Below are 18,746 nucleotides of genomic sequence, written 5' to 3'. Positions count from 1 at the left end.
AACAACACGTAACACATATAACACAACCATGAACGTACACATTCCAACATATTATCCTGGCATAGTAGAACGCGTTGCAAGGAGAAGACGAAAGGGAATTGCATACCCAACTCACATTGTCAGTGTTGGTAGTAATGTAATAGTAGAAGTATAAATGTATATGTGTGTGTATGTGTGTGTATAGGAAAGGAAGAAGAGATGTGTATCTCTAAAACGATGAGGTATTCCTATACCTCTCAACCCATGGATCACGTCCCTTCGTGTCTGCGGGAAGTAAGGTTCGTCCTCCTCCTCCTCCTTCATTTCCACCTCCTTCTCTTCTTCTTCATCCTCATTCTCTTCCTTCACCTTCTCGAAGCAGCAACAGCAGCATTGTGTATGCTGCCATGGAACGTCTAACCTATAATAATCATACCAATGTACAACATACGGATTCTCTTCTCTCTCTCTCTCTCTCTCTCTCTCTCTCTCTCTCTCTCTCTATCCTCTTCTTCTTCTTATGTGTGTGTGTATATGTGTGTTTGTATGTATAGTGGTGCATAGGAATGGTAGTAAGCATTCAGTCAGTCACAACCCACACCTTGTTGAATATATACGAAGTATACTATTTCCTAGTATTACGTTAGTAAGTATGATATGTGTGTGTATATGTGTGTTTGTTTATGTATGTTTGTGTAGAAGGGTGAAGAAGGAGGTGGAGGTGGTGAGTAGAGGTAGAGGTGAGGTGAGTTCGCCAGTGGGTAACATCGTCTCTCTGATCCGCCATTGCGACACAAATGCGAGCTTTACTTGTTGCAAGAGAGAGAGAGAGAGAGAGGGTGGAAGGGGGTGAGAAGGAGAGAGAGAGAGAGAGAGAACAAGAGGGAGGCTGTGTGTATTTCTCGTATCTGTAGCAAGAGGATAGTAAGTTGCAAGCAAGCAAGTAAGGTATTTTTGTGTTAATGCAAAATTACGCGTATTTAAGCAAGAAAAAACAAAATATAGTCTTCACTGATTTTTTATTTTAATTGAAGTGAAAATTTATTTAGAATAGGGAGTTATTTGAAAAAAATGAAACACAGTCGGTCCGTCAGGTAACGGAGCGGTAGGCGGCTTTGTAACGGCCATGATATTTAGTAAGAAGTGAAAAAGAGACAAACATATAGGATTGAGCCTGCGAGAGAATGAGACAGAATAAAGTTATACAGTTTTTCCTATTCTCAGTCTTCATCTTTATGCTCTGCTTCGTAGTTATCATTCCTGATTGTATATTCGTGTGTTTGTGTGCGATTGCATACTACGAAGCGTAGGACACATATACAATAATTTCGATACTATACCTGTTTGTAGGTAGGTGCGATAGAAAGGTAGAAAAATAAACAGAGATAAGCACGTAGGTATTCGACATAAGAATAAAGAACAAACGAACCGACGATCGAAATAAAGAAAAAAAGGTGCGTGGTCTGTTTTTTTTTTTTTTTTTTTTTTTTTTCAAAAAAAGTGTTATTCCTTTTCTATTTAAAAATGTTTCTATTTTATTAAAAAATTAATATTAAATTCTTTATTTCGCAAATATTGTAATTATTAATTATAAAATATGTAGATTATAAAAATTGTATTGTCAGCAATATTTTATAAAAAAAAAAAAAAAATTATTACAAGATACATCAGAGAAAAAGAATTGAACAACACTGTAAAATATTTTTTAAATTACCTTTTTAAAAATACCCTAGAAACTTTTGGAAATAAGCTTAAAACATTTCGGAAAAAACCTCAGAACTTTTCGGAAAAAACATTTTTTCATTTTCTTTTTCCGTCTATTCATTCGTCCATCTTTCTTTTTTTTATTTTTTTTTATTTTCTTTTTTGTTTACTTAATTTAAGTAAATTTTATACTTATGCGTGTGCACATAAGTAAATTGTCTTTCACGATTTTACTGTTACTGCAACGAATATCATCCCTCGTTGTTTTTTTAAATATATTTGTTCTCTTTGTCTTTTATTCTTTTTTTTTTTTTTAGTTTAGATTAGTTTTTTTTGTTTTTCATTCTTTGCAAAAAAGGGAAATGAAATATCTCTTTCTCTATTTATCCGTTGTTGTTTCCTCACTTTCTGTGGTTTTCACATTAAATGAGAACTCGACGTGTTTTTTCCCCTGTATATATCTCGTCGTAGTCTTGTTTTTAGACGTTTATATTTTTTTCCTTTTAATGAAATTAAGAGAAATATTGATTAAACCAAGAGGCAGGGAATGGGGATGAAGGAAAAGAAAGAGAAGGGGTTGATTTAATTTTTAAACACTCGTAATTAAACATTTTCAACGATGATGTTGAATGGTAGATGAAAAATAATATAAAAATAATTATTGTATATGTATCATTAAAATTACTAGATAAAATATTGGACAGACACCCTATATAAATAATCCACAATTACATATAAATGAATCGCAGAAAAATATTCTTTTAACAGATACAATATTTATACAATTTTATCACAACACAGATGCCTTCTACATAATTTCCATTCACCCTTTTACCACCCTTTCTCTCTCTCTCTCTCTCTCTCTCACCCCCTTCTTTCTGTTTTACAAATTCCTTGGAACAACCCTCCCATTATTCGAGCATCGAATCGAAAATCTAGCAATATTTCCAAGCATCTCATCCTGTCCTACGAGAATTTCTCTATATTTTCCAACCCTCTTTCTACATTTTGCGACCCCGATCGTCTCAACCACCCTTGTATAATACCACCAACCAACCTCTCCTCACCCTATCTTCTCTTCTTCTTCTCTTTCTCTTCCTCTTTCTTTTCCGTTCACTAACACCCTCTAGCATTTTGTCCGAACCATCTCACCACCACCACCACCACCATCACCACCCCACACCCCTCGTTCTTCTCATCTATCCTTTAAATTCGTTTTAGCTTCACCCTACCGAAAAGCAAACGCATTGATATTTGTTAGCGCGTATTACGTGACGACATTGATTGACTCTACTCGTTTTCTCGTTTCATCGTTTTGCCGAGATTTCATTTCGAAATCGTTTCAAAATGTTTATTCTATCTCTCTCTCTCTCTCACTCACACTCACTCCCCCCCCACACACACATGTACACTTTCTTTCTGTCTCGTTCACTCATTTTTTATGTATCTTTCTCTCTCTCTCTCTCATACACACACATACATTTTATCATTCTTTCTCTCACACATGCACACTTTCTGCCTCTCTCACTCATTTATTTCAAATTTATTCTCTCTCATTCACTCATTTTTTATATATCCTTCTTACTCTCTCTCTCTCTCTTTCTCTTACAAACATACACACGCATGTACACACTTACTCTCTCTCTCTCTCTCTATCACTCATTTATATCAAATTTATTCTCTTTCTCTCTCTCTCTCTCTCTCTCTCTCTTCCTCATACGCACAAATAACTTTTCTCTTTCTCTCTCTTATTCACTTATTTTTTATATATCCTTCCTTCTCTCTCTCTCACACACGTATCACATTTTATCGTTCTCTCTTTCACACATTACACACATTTTCTCTCTCCATCACTCATTCAATTCAAATTTATTCTCTCTCTCTCTTTCTCTCATACGCATAAACACGTACATACATCCTTTCTCTCTCTCTCTTATTCACTCATTTTTTATCTATTTTTCTTTCTTTCTCTCTCGCACATCTTATCGGTTTCTCAGTCACACATATCACACTTTATCTCTTTCTCTCTCTCTCTCTCTTTAAGATACATTTTATCATTCTCTTTTTCACACATACACACACGGACACACACACACACTTTCTCTTTCTATCACTCATTCATTTTTTATCGATCATTCTTTCTCCCTCTTACATTTTATCGTTCATTCTTTTTCTCTCTTTCTTTCTCACATACATTGATCTATCTATCTACCTATCTATCTATCACTTTTTATCATTCTCTCGTTCTTTCTCTTTCTATTTTAGTGAGGTAACCTTCTTCGAATATATTCTTTTTTATTTTATTTTATTTTTTTTATTTTTTTTTATTTTTGTTCACGAAAAATACTTTTTCTTCCTATCTTCCGTCATTTTTCTTTTTTACCGTCGTTTATTATCGACAGTTCGGTACGGCTAGGTGAATAAAAAAAAAAAAAAAAAAAAAAAAAGAATGAAAAAGAACGACGAGGGGTTGAAAGAGAAGGAAAAAAAAACGAAAAGTAGCAACACCAGAGAGAGAAAGAGAGAGAGAGAGAGAAAGAATGAATGAAAGAAAGAAAGAAAGAAAGAAAGAAAGGAGGAAAGAAATCGAATAAAAGGAAAAGTAAAGCGTATCGGAAAAGAGTTTTCGGTACGCGTTTCCGCGCTAACGTGATTTATGAACATCCCTTCTGGACGTTTATTCCGATAAATTATGACAGAATCGGAGAAAACTAACGTATTATACCTTTTGCCGTTAACGACTTGTTCGTGTTCCTTCATTCTATTCGGTTCGTTCGTTGTCATAACGATTAATAAGATGAAAAGAAAATAAAAAAGAAAAATGAATGAAAAATAAATAGTCTAGAAAAAGGAATCTAATGAAAAAGAATAATAATAATAATAATAATAATAATAATAATAATAATAATAAAATGGTAGACTACAATTGAATTATAAACGCACGTAAATGGAACGAGGATCATCCCTTCATTCGATTTCATCCCCTTCTTTGTGTTTTTTTATTTTCTCTCTTGCGTTAGCATATTTTTATCTCAATATTGTGTGTTTGTGTGTGTTCTGCCATGTGTTATTGTAGTTCATGTAAGTTAAAATATGATGTGTTATATAGATAGAAGTTAGGTTATGTTCAAATGTTACCTCGTTACACTCGTCGAAATCTATGACTAAAAGATGGCACTGAACTCACATGTTTCTTTTTCTTGTTTTGTTTTTTTTTTAAATTAATTAATTATTTTCTAAATAAATTTATGTAATAGAAAGCTAGGTGTATGCTAATGCAACGTTGTGTCAAAATTTAAACACATTGAAAACTATATTTTTATATATATAGATACTAGGGTGCCCGCGTTGCTGTGGTTTACAATCAGTCCGATACACACGTCTTTAAGTCAACGAATTACCTTATACCGCCATCTGTTAGAATCTTATCGAACTAACAGAGTTAATCATGACTCTTTGTTAATAAACAAATAATTTGCAATAAAATAATATTGCGATTATAAATTGAGATATAAACTATCCTATCATTCAAGTTGGATGAAACTGCGCACTATGTGGAAAATTTTATTAAAATCAGTTCAGTAGTTTAGGAGTCCATTGCGGACAAACAATATGACACGTAATTTATATATATTAAGAAGATAGATATATATGTGTGCATGCGTACACCAATTTATATTTTCTATTTTGTAAAATGCAATACTATCTTTCAAACTAGCTTTTTTTCATCAACCCTTATTTTTATTTTTATTTTTTTTATTTTTTATTTTACAACATTCAGAAAAATATTTTTCATTTGAAGAAGAAAGTAAAAATTTTAGGTGCGTGTTTGTGTGTGTATTACAACTATGATAAAACTACCTGTCTTTGTTATTCCTTATTTTTATTATTATTTATTTATTTTATTTCATTTTGTTTATTTATTTTTTATTTTTTTATTTTTCACAATCGAGAAAAATATTTTTCATTTTAAAAAGCAAGTAAAAATCTTAGGATTGTGTGTGTGTGTGTGTGGTTGTATTACAATTACGATCAAATTACCTGTCTTCGTCAATCCTTATTTTTATATTCACTTTTATTTTTTATTTTTTATTTTTTATTTTTTATTTTTTATTTTACACAATCGAGAAAAATATTTTTCATTTTAAAAAGAAAGTAAAAATCTTACGCATGTGTTTGTATTCCAACACTCATATTGATCTTTCTTTTACACCAATTTTTTAATATAATAATTTTTATACATATATTATTATTATTATTATTATTATTATTATTATTATTATTATTATTATTATTATTATACATGTTTTTAAAATATGATCACGTAATCGTGTTAAATTGAGCGTGTTAAAATATAAAAAAAAGGGTGAGAGAATAAAGTAATTTAACCGAGATCTCGTGTGTGTTTGTTTGATCGTCGATGATAATAGATTTTTATATTTTTACTTGCAATATACTTGGCACATAATACAAAATAAACATAAAAACTAACAATAATAATAATAATAATAATAATAATACTAAAAAAAATAAATAAAAAAAAATCTATCACCAAAGGAAGAACAAAAAAAAAGAAAAAAAAAAAGGAAATCTGGGCCAATGCACAATTTATCGATAAATTTAATAAACGCAAAAAGCTTGTTCTAATTTATTTATTTATATTTATTTTTTTTTTTTACTGTTTAATTAACATCGATAATTTTCATAAATAATTAAAATTAATTGAAATAATTTCATTAATCGTGAAAATAAATACGCGTCGAACCTTTTTGGTCAAACATTGCATGAGATGGTGTGTGTTATTCACATAGTTTTATTTCTTTACGTGTATGCGTGAGTCTCTTCTCCCTTTTCCCCGTTCACCCTTTACCCTTTGCCCTTCTTCCTTCCTCTCTCCCTGTTCTCTTTCGTTGAGAGCAATGAGCTGCCGTGAAAGCAACTGTAATTGGTCGCTTTGTACGAGGCGCGTTCGTCCTGTTGGTTCCGTTTATTATTTGCACATACACACACACACACGCACACACGCAACAGAGATGAGGGGGAAGAAAGGAGGAAGAGAGGATGTGCATCGTGCAAATGTGTATGCACACGTGCACGCGAGCAGAGAAGGATGAGAGAGAGTGTGTGTGTGTGTGAGAGAGAGAGAGAGAGAGAGGGGATCTCAGTTGTTTCGCGTCGAATGCATTTCGATGCGTTTCGATGCATCGTCAATGTTTATTCAACTGCAGCTGTATATGGTGTGTGTGTGTGTGTGTGTTGTGTATGTTGTGTCGTCAGGGTTTCGAGTAGCCGACGAGAAGTTAGAGTTGTGTTCTCTCAGTTAGATAAAAGTCAACTATTCAAATCAATGATACTTTGATAGTTAATTCAATTTTGTAAAAGAAATAAATAATAATCTAATAATTAATTATTTTCTTATCTTATATATTATCTTGTTTTTTTTTTTTTTTTTTTTTTTAATCTTATCGTAAATAGTTTTATTTAATATTAAAACATAGAGACGGTTCGTTTATATTCTTACCTTTAAAAAAAAAATTAATTATATTTTTTTTTAATGTCAGTCGGTCGTAAGTCACGTTGGAAGTGGCTACTTACAAATAGAAATATTTTATTAATAATTAAATAATTAATAATATAATATAGTTGTAGAATAGTACTCCTTCAAAAAAAATATATAATGTGTTTTAATTATAATATAATGTTATATTGAACAATTTTGTTTAATATTTACTGAAAATTATTTATAAGTTATATTAGTGATAAGTATCAGTATAAAATTTTAATTAAGTAAATTAAATATATAAATATTTAAAATAAAAATAAAGATAGTTTTAATTAAAATTATAATATTTTTAAAGTTATAATATTTATTAATAAGGCTTAATATTGTAATGTTTATTTATTTTATTATATTGTAATGTTTATTATTTTATTAGTTTAATTGCATAGTTATGTGTTTAAATATTTACCTCAAATGAAAATAATTTATTTCATTTAAATAATTAATTTTAATACAAATTGTAATGTTATTTAGAAAAAAAAGAAATATGATTTTTTGTATTATATTTTTTTCAAAATTGTTAAAAGTAACATAAATTTATTTAATAATTATTAATACAATCACGTATATAAATTAAATTCGTTTATATTCGTAACTTTCAAAAAAATAATTACACAACTTTTAATATTGTAATGAATTATTGGTTCAATTGGATAGTTATAAGTGTGTAGATAATTAATTAATATAAATTGTAATGTAATTTAGAAAATTACAAAAGAGATTTGTAATTTCTTCGAAATTTTTAAAAGTAACATAAATTTATTTCATTTCACAATTATTCATACAATTACGTATAAATTCAATTCGTATATTTTATTTTCATTAAATTCTTGATTTAGAACATTATTTTGATAAAATGAACAAAACTGTAAACTTTTTCTATTAAATTTTCCTCTAGGATAATTAATAATAAAAAAAAAAAAATTCTAAACACATAAACAAGTAGAAAAACTTAGCAAGGTATTAAAGTAAACGTTAGATAAATGGTTATGGTCAAATTCATAGGCTAAATTGTGGAGTAGATTTTAAGTTTCTTCTCTTTCTTCTTCTTCTTCTCTCTCTCTCTCTCTCTCTCTCTCTCTCTCTCTCTTTCTCTCTCTCTCTTGTAAAAGCAAAAGAAGAAGAAGAAGAAAGAAAAAGGAATGGGAAGAGGAGAAAAAAAGGGAGAAGAGCATCGAAAAGAAGAAAAGTTTAGCAAAGTTTTCGTTAGCGTGCTACAAAAGAGAAAGAAAGAGAGAGAGAGAGAGAGAGAGAGAGAGAGAGAGAAAGAGAGAACCCTTAAGAAAGTTCTCGCTTACGTCATTCCGATCGTTTGGACTATCTCAGGCCCTTTTCAAGAGAAGAGAGACCCTATTACCTTATTTACGATTCGCATGGCCATTATCTCCTGCCAACAAAGTGAACCAGCCGGTTTTTCGACACTATATATATATATATATATACACATACATATACACACATGTGTATCATTTCCCATACCACTATTTTCTTTTTACACATATACATACACATCTTAAGTGAACACGAATGTTACATATACATTCATTAATTTAACTTCAATATATATATATATATATATATGTAGATTACACATGTGTGGATGTGTACATGTATGGACACGTATACAATTACGTAGAATTCAATAGGTGTGAAAGGGGGAAGGGAGAAGGGAAGAATCTTTCAGACAATGAATACAAAAGGCACCACACATTAAACAGGAGATAGAATATATATATGTGTTTGTCTGTGCATGTGTGAGAGAAAGAGAAAGAGGGATGTAGGAAGGAAAGTAGAAAGAGAGGATTGATTGGTTTGGTAAGAGAGAGGGGGTTAAGGGGTTTTAGGGGGTAGAAAAAGAGTAGTATGACACATAGGTTGTTCATCGGATGAACGCTGATGCCGTAGTGATGGGGATAAATCGTGCAACCCACCACATTTGAGGAAAAAAAGAGAAAATGAGAAAGTTTTACCTTCGATCGTTAATAACGCTACTGTCATAATTAAAAATTGAAAAATAATAATAATAATAATAATAATAATAATAATAAACATAATAATAATAATAATATTAATAAAATTTAATTTTTTTATTTTATTTGGTTTTTTTTAAATATTTTAATATATTTAATACAATATATATATAAATATATTTTAATATTTATATTATTAATATTTAAATTAATATTATTAATATTTTAATTAATAATTATATAATGTATTAATTATTATTATAATATCTAATTTATATTAATATTATTATTATATAATAAATTAGTATTAAAAATTATTATTATATTATTAAATTATTATAGTATATATTTTAAATTAATAACGAAAGTAAATTTAAATTTAAAGTTTATATAATAATTTAATAATTTTTATATTATTAAATTTTATTTTATTTTATTTTTTTTTTTATATTAATAAAATTTAATAAATTTAAATGTAAAATTTTATTTATATAAAAATGAAAAAAGGGAGAATAAAAATAAGAAAAAAGAAAAAATAATAATCAACAAAAAAGAGAGAGAGAGAGCTCAGAGGATGTGGGGAGGGGATGACAAAAAAGAAACCAAGAAAATTCTCCATAAAAATTGATTTTAATTTAAATTCATTTATGATAGGTACTTTATTTTATTTTATTTTATTTTATTTTGTTAAAGTTTCTGTTCTTCTTTTTCTTTATTTTTTATTTTTAATTTTTTTAATAGAAATCCGATGTAATAGCAATTGCGTATTCTTTCTTCTTGCTTACTCAAAGTACTCGATTTATTAATTCAATAAGCTCTCTCTGTGAGAGAGGAAAATCCGATGGACCCACCTCTCTTTCTCATCAAAAAAAAAAGAGAAAATAAATAATATAATATATAATATTATATATTGGAAGGTAGAAAAAGCTTAAAGATAGGATGAGGAAGGTAGGAGTGGGGGTGGGGATGGAGTTGAGCTAGGCTGGAACAAGGTACACATAAAGCGATGTAATTAAAAAAATGTGGGTCCGGTCTTTGGATGATTAAACCGATCAGACGCGAAAAAAGAGAGAATGAGAGAAAAGAGAATAAAAAAAAAAAAAAATAGAAAAAAAAAAATAAATAAAAAGAGAAAAAACGAGAGAATAAATACATGCGTGTATGTGTATGTGTGCGTGTATAGGAAGAGGAGGGGGTAAAAGAGATAAATAGTATGTGTGCGTATGAGAAAGAAAAAGAATGAAAAAGAAAATATATATATATATTTTTCATGAGAGAGAAAAAGAGAAAATGAGAAAGAACGAGAGAGAATGAGAGAGAATGAGAAAGAGAGAGAAATAGTATTCAATCAACGTTGATTGATATCCCCCCCCCCCAAAAAAAAAGAGAAAAAGGGGTTGGTTTTGGAGGAATGAGAGGGGGAAATCTTTCTCTCTTTTTTTTCTAATACTAAAATACGTATAACCGATGGATCTAATGTTTATTAGATATATTAGTATTAAATGTTAATATTAATAGTGTTAAATAAATGTTTATTATAAATTAGTATTATCGAACGTTTAATATCTTTTCTAATTAAAGTAAAAAACAAAAATGTTTCGTCTTTCTAGGGATAATTGTTATTTTTAGTTTTTTATTTTTTTTTCTAAATGAACTTACATATTGTTAATATATTGTAATACAATAATTTAAATATACGTAAATGTTAATATATTGTAATATAATATATTAATATTTATAAACTGTTAATATATTGTAATACAATATATTAAAAATACAATTAAAAAAAGAGAAAATGATTTGTCTTCCTAGGGGTAGCTGTTCTTTTTCGATTATTATTTTTTCTGGTATTTTTGGGAAATTTTTTTAGTTTTTTAAATTAACTTACATACTAAATATACAATATTTAAAATACTTTGACTTTCTTTTTTTTTTGTTTTTTTTATTTCTTTCGTATTATATCTCTCCCTTCTTCTTTTTGTTTTTTTTTTTTTTTTTTTTTTTTTTATAATGTAGAGCATTTAATATCCTCCAATATCAAGGGGAATTTGATGAGCACATTTCATTTCATTTATACGACAGACGTATTATATATTATTATATATTTCATCCCTTTATTTTCTTTTTCTTTTTATTTTTGTAATAATATTCAATTTAATTGAAGTTATATGTATTAGCTTAGAACAGAATAATTTTTTTTGAGAATTCATCATTTTCACGATTGTGTGAATTATATTTTTTTTAATTACATTTATAATAATGCGTATATTAGCATTACTATAATAACATTGAAACAAAAATAATTAAACGAAAATAATAAGAATTAAATATGAATGATTGAATGACGAAAAGAAAAAAAGCAAAAAAAAAAAAAAATAAACAATAACAATATCTTAAACAATTATCGTAAAACCCCTTCTTGTCCCTCCCCCTCAAAAAAAGAAAAAAAACTGCATCTAGTTGAACTGCACAATCAATGATAGAATTACCAAAAGAAAAAAAGCAAAAAAAAAAAAAAGAACAATAAAAATATCTTAAACGTTTATCATAAAACCCCTTCTTCCTACAAAAAACGAAAACATTGAAAAAACTGCATCTAGTTGAACTGTACACACGTAATAATCGTAACAGTAGTATTAGTAATAGTAGTAGTAATAGTAGTAGTAGTAGTAGTAGTAGTAGTAGTAGTGGTAGTAAAAGTGAGGAAAGAAAAAAAAAGTGAGCGAATCGATAGCTACCCCTAACCGGTAGCTACCTACCCTTTCCTTTTCCTTTTTTTTTCTTTTTTCTTCCTCTTTCTCTCTTTCTCTCTCTCTCTCTCTCTCTCTCTCTCTGTTTCTCTTTGTGTTTTCTTTTCAAGATATTGCAAGGTACGATGACGTTTCTCCTCTTCTTCTTCTTCTTCTTCTTCTTCTTCTTCGTAGTCGTAGTCGTCGTATTCGTAGTCGTCGTATTCGTAGTCGTCGTCCTCATTTTTCAAAACGATTCCCGTAAAAGCGAGATGAAAATGACAGAAATGACGGAGTACACTTCGTCGGTCTTTGCTAGTAGGGTTGTGTTAGTTCTTACCCTTAAGATTTATAACCGTGCCACAAGCTAAACGACGAGCAAGATGGAAAGAACACCCTCACCCCTACTACATCCCAACCTCCTCCACACTCATCCTGAGTTCGACCTTAAGAACAAAGTACGTTAAATGCAAAACGTTCCGGCTTTTTACCTCGAAAATATATCAGGAAAAAAACGAAAAAAGAAGAAAACAGAAAAAGAGAAAAAGAAAAAAGAAAGAAAAAGAGATATTTGTGACACATATATATGTGTGAGATATATATATATATATATATTGGTATCCTTTTTGAATAGCACGGTATTTGAATTGCACAGTTAAAAATTGCAACAACTTTCAAATTACACAAAGTTGCGAGAATTACATTTACAAAATTTGACCTTTTACATTGTTTTACTTTTCTCAATTAAAATAATTTCATGTTATTTTTGTATAAGTGAAATGTTATAAATAAAAATACAAAATCATTTGTATTGAATAGCACACAGTTCTTGAATTGCACGAAGTCGCGAATAGTATGGTTAAAAATTGCAACTACTTTTGAATAACACGAAGTTTTCGAATTACACAAGTTGTAAAAATTACGTTTATAAAATTTCACCTTTTACATTTTTAAGTTTTATTTTTTTAAATTGAATGAGTGTTATTTTTGTACAATAGAAATTTTACAGTTCAAAATACAAAATTATTTGTATCGAATAACACAATTTAGAATAACACGATACTTAAATTGCACAAAGTTGCGAATAGCACGGTTAAAAATTGCAATAATCCTCGAATTACATGAAGTAGTGAAAATTACTGTAAAAAATTAAGTTTCACTTTTCTAAATTGAATGAGTGTTATTTTTGTACAATAGAAATTTTACAGTTAAAAATACAAAATTATTTGTATCGAATAACACAATTTAGAATAACACGATACTTAAATTGCACACAGTTGCGAATAGCACGGTTAAAAATTGCAACAATCCTCGAATAACACGAAATTTGAATTACATGAAGTAGCGAAAATTACAGTAAAAAATTAAGTTTCACTTTTCTAAATTTAATGAATTTTATATTATATTTGTACAATAGAAATTTTACAGTTAAAAATACAAAATCATTTGTATTGAATAACACGGTATTTGAATTGCACGAAGTTGCAAATAGCATGGTTAAAAATTGCAACTACTTTTGAATGACACGGAGTTTTCGAATTACAAGTCGCAAAAATGACGTTTATAAAATTTATTATATTTATTTATAATTATTTATTTATTATTTTTGTACAATAGAAATTTTACAGTTAAAAATACAAAATCATTTGTATTGAGTAACACGATTTAGAATAACACGGTACTTAAATTACACGAAATTGCAAATAGCACGGTTCAAAATTGCGACAACCCTCGAATAATTAAAAAAATAATAATAAAATAATAATAAAATAATTCGTAGTTCGAATTACACGAAATTGCGAAAATTACTATTATAATTTGACCTTTTACATTTTTTAACTCTTTCAGTACTGAATACTTTTAACAAACATGTTTTGTAGGAACAGAATAATTTATTATTAACTAGATTCTAATAATAAATTATATTTAATAATTACAATTTTTCTTTTTGTGTGTATTGAATATAATTTAATTAATTAATATAAACATTACATTATTTTACATTAATATTAACAAACACATATATGTGTCTATAAACACTGTAAGGGTTGTGTTTCACTTTTCTAAATCGAATGAATTTTATATTATTTTTATCCACTTGAAATTTTACAACAAAAAATATAAAATTATTGCAATCAAATAACACGATTTAGAATAAACACGAAACCAATTAGCCATGTGTTATTCAATGGATGCCTGTATACTGAAAAAAAAAATTCACACGAATACATTTATTTGTATGTTACCTATAAACATTTATATATATAATATATATATATATATACGTATGTGTCTGTATGAGAGAGAAAGAGATAGGAAGAATCGTTTTATCCGGCTGGAAAATTCCGTAGCAAGCGTTAAATGGTCAATGACTGTCCACCGGCTGGAAAATTCCAGTTTTTCGAGGGTCCACGACGGGACTACGGGGTAGAATGATTTGGCCACTTGTTGAATTCGAAACGGGGAGTTAGCTGTCGGTGGTAAAACGGTTTTGGGAACGGGGTTAGAGGGCGTAGGTAGATATAAGTGAGGTGAGGTGAGGTGAGGTGAGATGAGGTGGTAGTGGTGGTGGTGATGGTGGTGGTGGGCCTCACTTGTTGCAATCATCAAACGAAACAGTCATCGAACAGGTTGTTGTTCCGCTGGTTAGCCACGTTTTACGTATATTTGACGCGGATTCCCGATCAACTCTCTCTCTCTCTCTCTCTCTCTCTTTCTCTTTTTCGTTTTAGAGATGGGAAACATTTTCTCTCTTTCTCTCTTTTTCACTCATTCACATTCTCTCTTTCTATCTATCTATCTATCTCTTTCTATCTGTAGTCATAACTGAATAAACGAGAATCGTGTTGCTTTATTGCGGTTGACTACTACCAAAATAAATTTATTGTTCTTTTTATTTTGAAAATTTATTTTTTTATATTATATTATTTTATTATATTCGTTTATTTGAGTTATTTATGTAATGTATATATTTTAGGATGAATCAAAAAATATATATATATATATATATATATATAAATTAGTGGGTGTAAAGTAATTTTATTTGAGTTCAAATCTAAAATTGTGTTATCTGAAGTAAGATAGTAAATGAATTCATTTTTCGTTCATTCTGATATTTGTTTGTATTTTCATTTTTTTTTTTTTAGATAATTGTATAAAGGGATAGTAAAGATATGTTTGGTCAAATTTTGTAGATTGTAATATTTTTGTGGGTTTATGTAAAGTAACCCTTATAATATTCTTTTAATTATGTAGGTCTTTTAGAATACTATACTATATATGGTGTAATATAAAAATTTAGATAAATTATATTTTATATCCTTAATTCCTACAAAACTATATATATATATATATATATATATATACTTTTATTTGATTTTATTTTGCATTTTATGGTAGATAAAATTTCTCATTTACGAGAATATACACGAGATAATATCGTTATGTAAAATAACCTTATAAAATCCAAATATCTCTCACCCTCTCCATCTCCCTCCCTCTCTCCACACTCTTTCTCACTTTCATTCCCTCTCTCTCCCTTTCTTTGTTCGTTATCAAAGGAATCGTTTATCTCTAACAATTTAACTTTATTTATGAGATATATATATATATATTTACATTCTTACACCTTTTAATCCCATCATTTAGATTCCTTTTTGTCAAAGATCCTATAACAACAACAATAATAACCCATAACCCATAACCAACAAAACAACCAACACATTTATGAAAATATTGAATCCTAAGTTTCTATTTAATATCTCTTTTATTCGTCATCAAAGGAAAGTTGGTGTAAAAGGTTGGAGAAGAAGGTATACCTTCTTCCATTCTTTCTCATTCGTTGCTTGAGTTGAGTTGAGTTGAGTTGGTTTGGTTTGGTTTGGTTGAGGTAAAATCACGGATAGAAAGAGAAGAAGAAAAAGAAGAAGAAGAAGCAGAGAAGATTCTTTACAAAGCCGATCGACGTCTGGATGTTCAAGGGTCAGGTACAACGTAATCATTACTGTCATCGGAAAGCTCCAATCCTTTTCCCTTCGTAATTTCAGTCGGCAAAAGTACCGACTTTGGTATAGGAAACTCTGAAGAGTCTCCTTCCCTCTCTCTCTTTCTCACTCTCTGCTGGACTCTGACTGAGAATTCTTGGTGTTGGTTGATGTACCTGGTGAAGGGAGTGGGGGGAATGGTGGAATGGGTCTCATTAAGGACGCCTTCATAGCCCTTCATCCTTTCTTCTTCTTCTTCTTCTTCTTCTTCTTCTTTCTGTTCTTCTTTTGGTTTTTATTTTTCTTCATCTTCTTCTTCTTCTATCATGCGACTATCCTGACTATCCCTATTTCCCCCTCCCCCGAGCCCTCCTCCTCACCTTTCTATGTTACCTTAGACGTGAAGCAGTTCGTCTTTTATACCTGGGGTATAACACAAGCTACCCAACCTTAAAAACCAACCATACCAGAGAGATCTTTCAGCATCTCTGATCTCTCACCTATTTCTCTTTTTCTAAAAGGTTTCTTTATATTCGTATTGTATGTATATATAACTTACAGGAATCTTTTTTTTTTGTATGTGTGTATGTGAGAGTATGTTTGTGTGTGAATGTGTTTGTGTGTAAATCTTAGGTCGACCCAAAGGTAATTGACTGTGGTCGTTCTAGTCCGAACTTAATTTCGTCACGAATGATCAGAAATCTTTACGATTAGTTTCTTTTTCTTTTTTTTTGTGTTTTTTTTTTTTTTTGGTTGGGTTTATTTCTTTTTTTGTTTTTTTTTTAAAGGTTAGATGATTTAGAATAATTATTTTGAAAGAGAAAGAGAGAGAGAGAGAGAGAGTCGTTGTTATTTTATTTGATGATATTAAGTTTGGGGATAATTTTAATATAGTTGTATATATATATATATAATAATTAATTATTATATATAAATGCAATAGTTAATTTTATTGTAGAAATATTTGATTGTTTCGAAGATTACATTATTTTTATTTTTATATAATGTTTTTCGAATAATATATAATAATTAAATATATTATATAATATTATTCAAATAATAATTAATTTTATCGTAGAAATATTTGATGTTTTGACGATTACTTTATTTTATTTTTTTTTTTAATTTTCTTTTTAAATAATATATAATAATTAATATTCAAATAATATATAATGTTTTTTAAATAATATATAATAATTAATATTCACAAATATTATATAATATTATTTAAATAATAACTAATTTCATCGTAGAAATATTAGATGTTTGCAAAATTAATTTATTTTTAATTTATTTTCATTTTTTTTCTATTTTTCTTAAATAATATATAATAATTAAATATTCAAATAATATATATATATAATATTATTTAAATAATAATAATTGTTGTTGTAAAAGAATTTAAATATATGTATATATGTATATAAAACATGAAAAATATAAAATAATTCGTTAGTATACACGAGCACATGTGTACGTATTCTATATACATATATATAGTTATATAACACTAAAAAGAACCATATTCTTACCTCAGAGAGGTTATTGATTGAAATTGTAAACAATTAGATAAGAAGGAAGTTAACGTACGTATGTACGTTGTTGTTATTATTCGAATAAACAGTAGTAATGTGTCCGTCATAGAAGCAACACGTGCTTACCGGTTTTATTCAACAAATTATAGTAGGTTTATTTTAATCCATTTAAAATTAATAATTATTATAAATTGTTATATATATATATATATATCATGCTAATATTATTTTACATTTATCCATAAGTAGTATTACTTACAGCTATTTCTTTTTTTAAACGAATTTTTTATTAATATTGAATTAATTTTAATAATAGAAAATTAAATATGAAAACAATTTTCTAATTTATATTTATCGATAAACTAATACCTATAGTGTTTTTTCTTTTTTTAATTAATTTTCTATTACTTCTATTAATTCTATTAATTCTGTTAATTAATTCTATTAATATAAAATAAATATTAAAATAATTTTGTATTTCACATTTATCGATAAAGTAATACCTATAGTTTTCTTTTTCTTTAAACAAATTTTTTTATTAATATTATATTAATTCTATTATTATAAAATTAAATATTAATACAATTTTCTATTTTACATTTATTTATAAACTAATACCCATAGTTTTCTTTTTCTTTTTTAAACGAATTTTCTATTACTTCTATTAACTCTATTAATTCTATTAATTCTATTAATTCTGTTAATTTATTCTATTAATATAAAATAAATATTAAAACAATTTTCTATTTTACATTTATTAATAAACTAATACCTATAGTTTTCTTTTTCTTTTTTAAATAAATTTTCTATTACTTCTATTAATTCTATTAATTCTATTAATTCTGTTAATTAATTCTATTAATTAATTCTATTAATATAAAATTAAATATGAAAACAATTTTCTATTTTACATTTATTAATAAACTAATACCTATAGTTTTCTTTTTATTTTTTAAACAAATTTTCTATTACTTCTATTAACTCTATTAATTCTATTAATTCTATTAATTCTGTTAATTAATTCTATTAATATAAAATTAAATATGTGAAAACAATTTTCCATTTTACATTTATCAATAAACCAATACCTATAGTTTTATTGTTTTTTTTTAAAGACACCAAACTTTTTATTATTGTTCAAATCAAACTTGCAAGTTTGAAACAAAAAAATAAGAAACATTATCCAACATTAATCTCACAAAACTAGAATCGTTGAATTGATTATTTTTCATAAAAAGAAATTTATTTTTCAAAAAATAAATTCACTCATTCGATTATTTTTCAAT

At 27.7% G+C, this 18,746-nt stretch overlaps 1 protein-coding gene across 16 annotated transcripts in view; it reads left to right on the top strand.

The window, feature by feature from the left end:
* Positions 1 to 18,746, top strand: part of gro (TLE family member transcriptional corepressor groucho) — a 121,261-nt gene that overhangs the window by 25,766 nt on the left and 76,749 nt on the right. The window lies entirely within an intron of this gene.

The sequence above is a fragment of the Polistes dominula genome, unplaced genomic scaffold (assembly GCF_049000335.1).
Source record: "Polistes dominula isolate Pdom_NZ unplaced genomic scaffold, Pdom_raw_medaka scaffold_35, whole genome shotgun sequence".
Taxonomy (NCBI): Eukaryota; Metazoa; Arthropoda; class Insecta; order Hymenoptera; family Vespidae; genus Polistes; species Polistes dominula.
The sequence above is the reverse complement of the archived record's forward strand: the minus strand, read 5'-3'. Positions and strand labels throughout refer to the sequence as shown.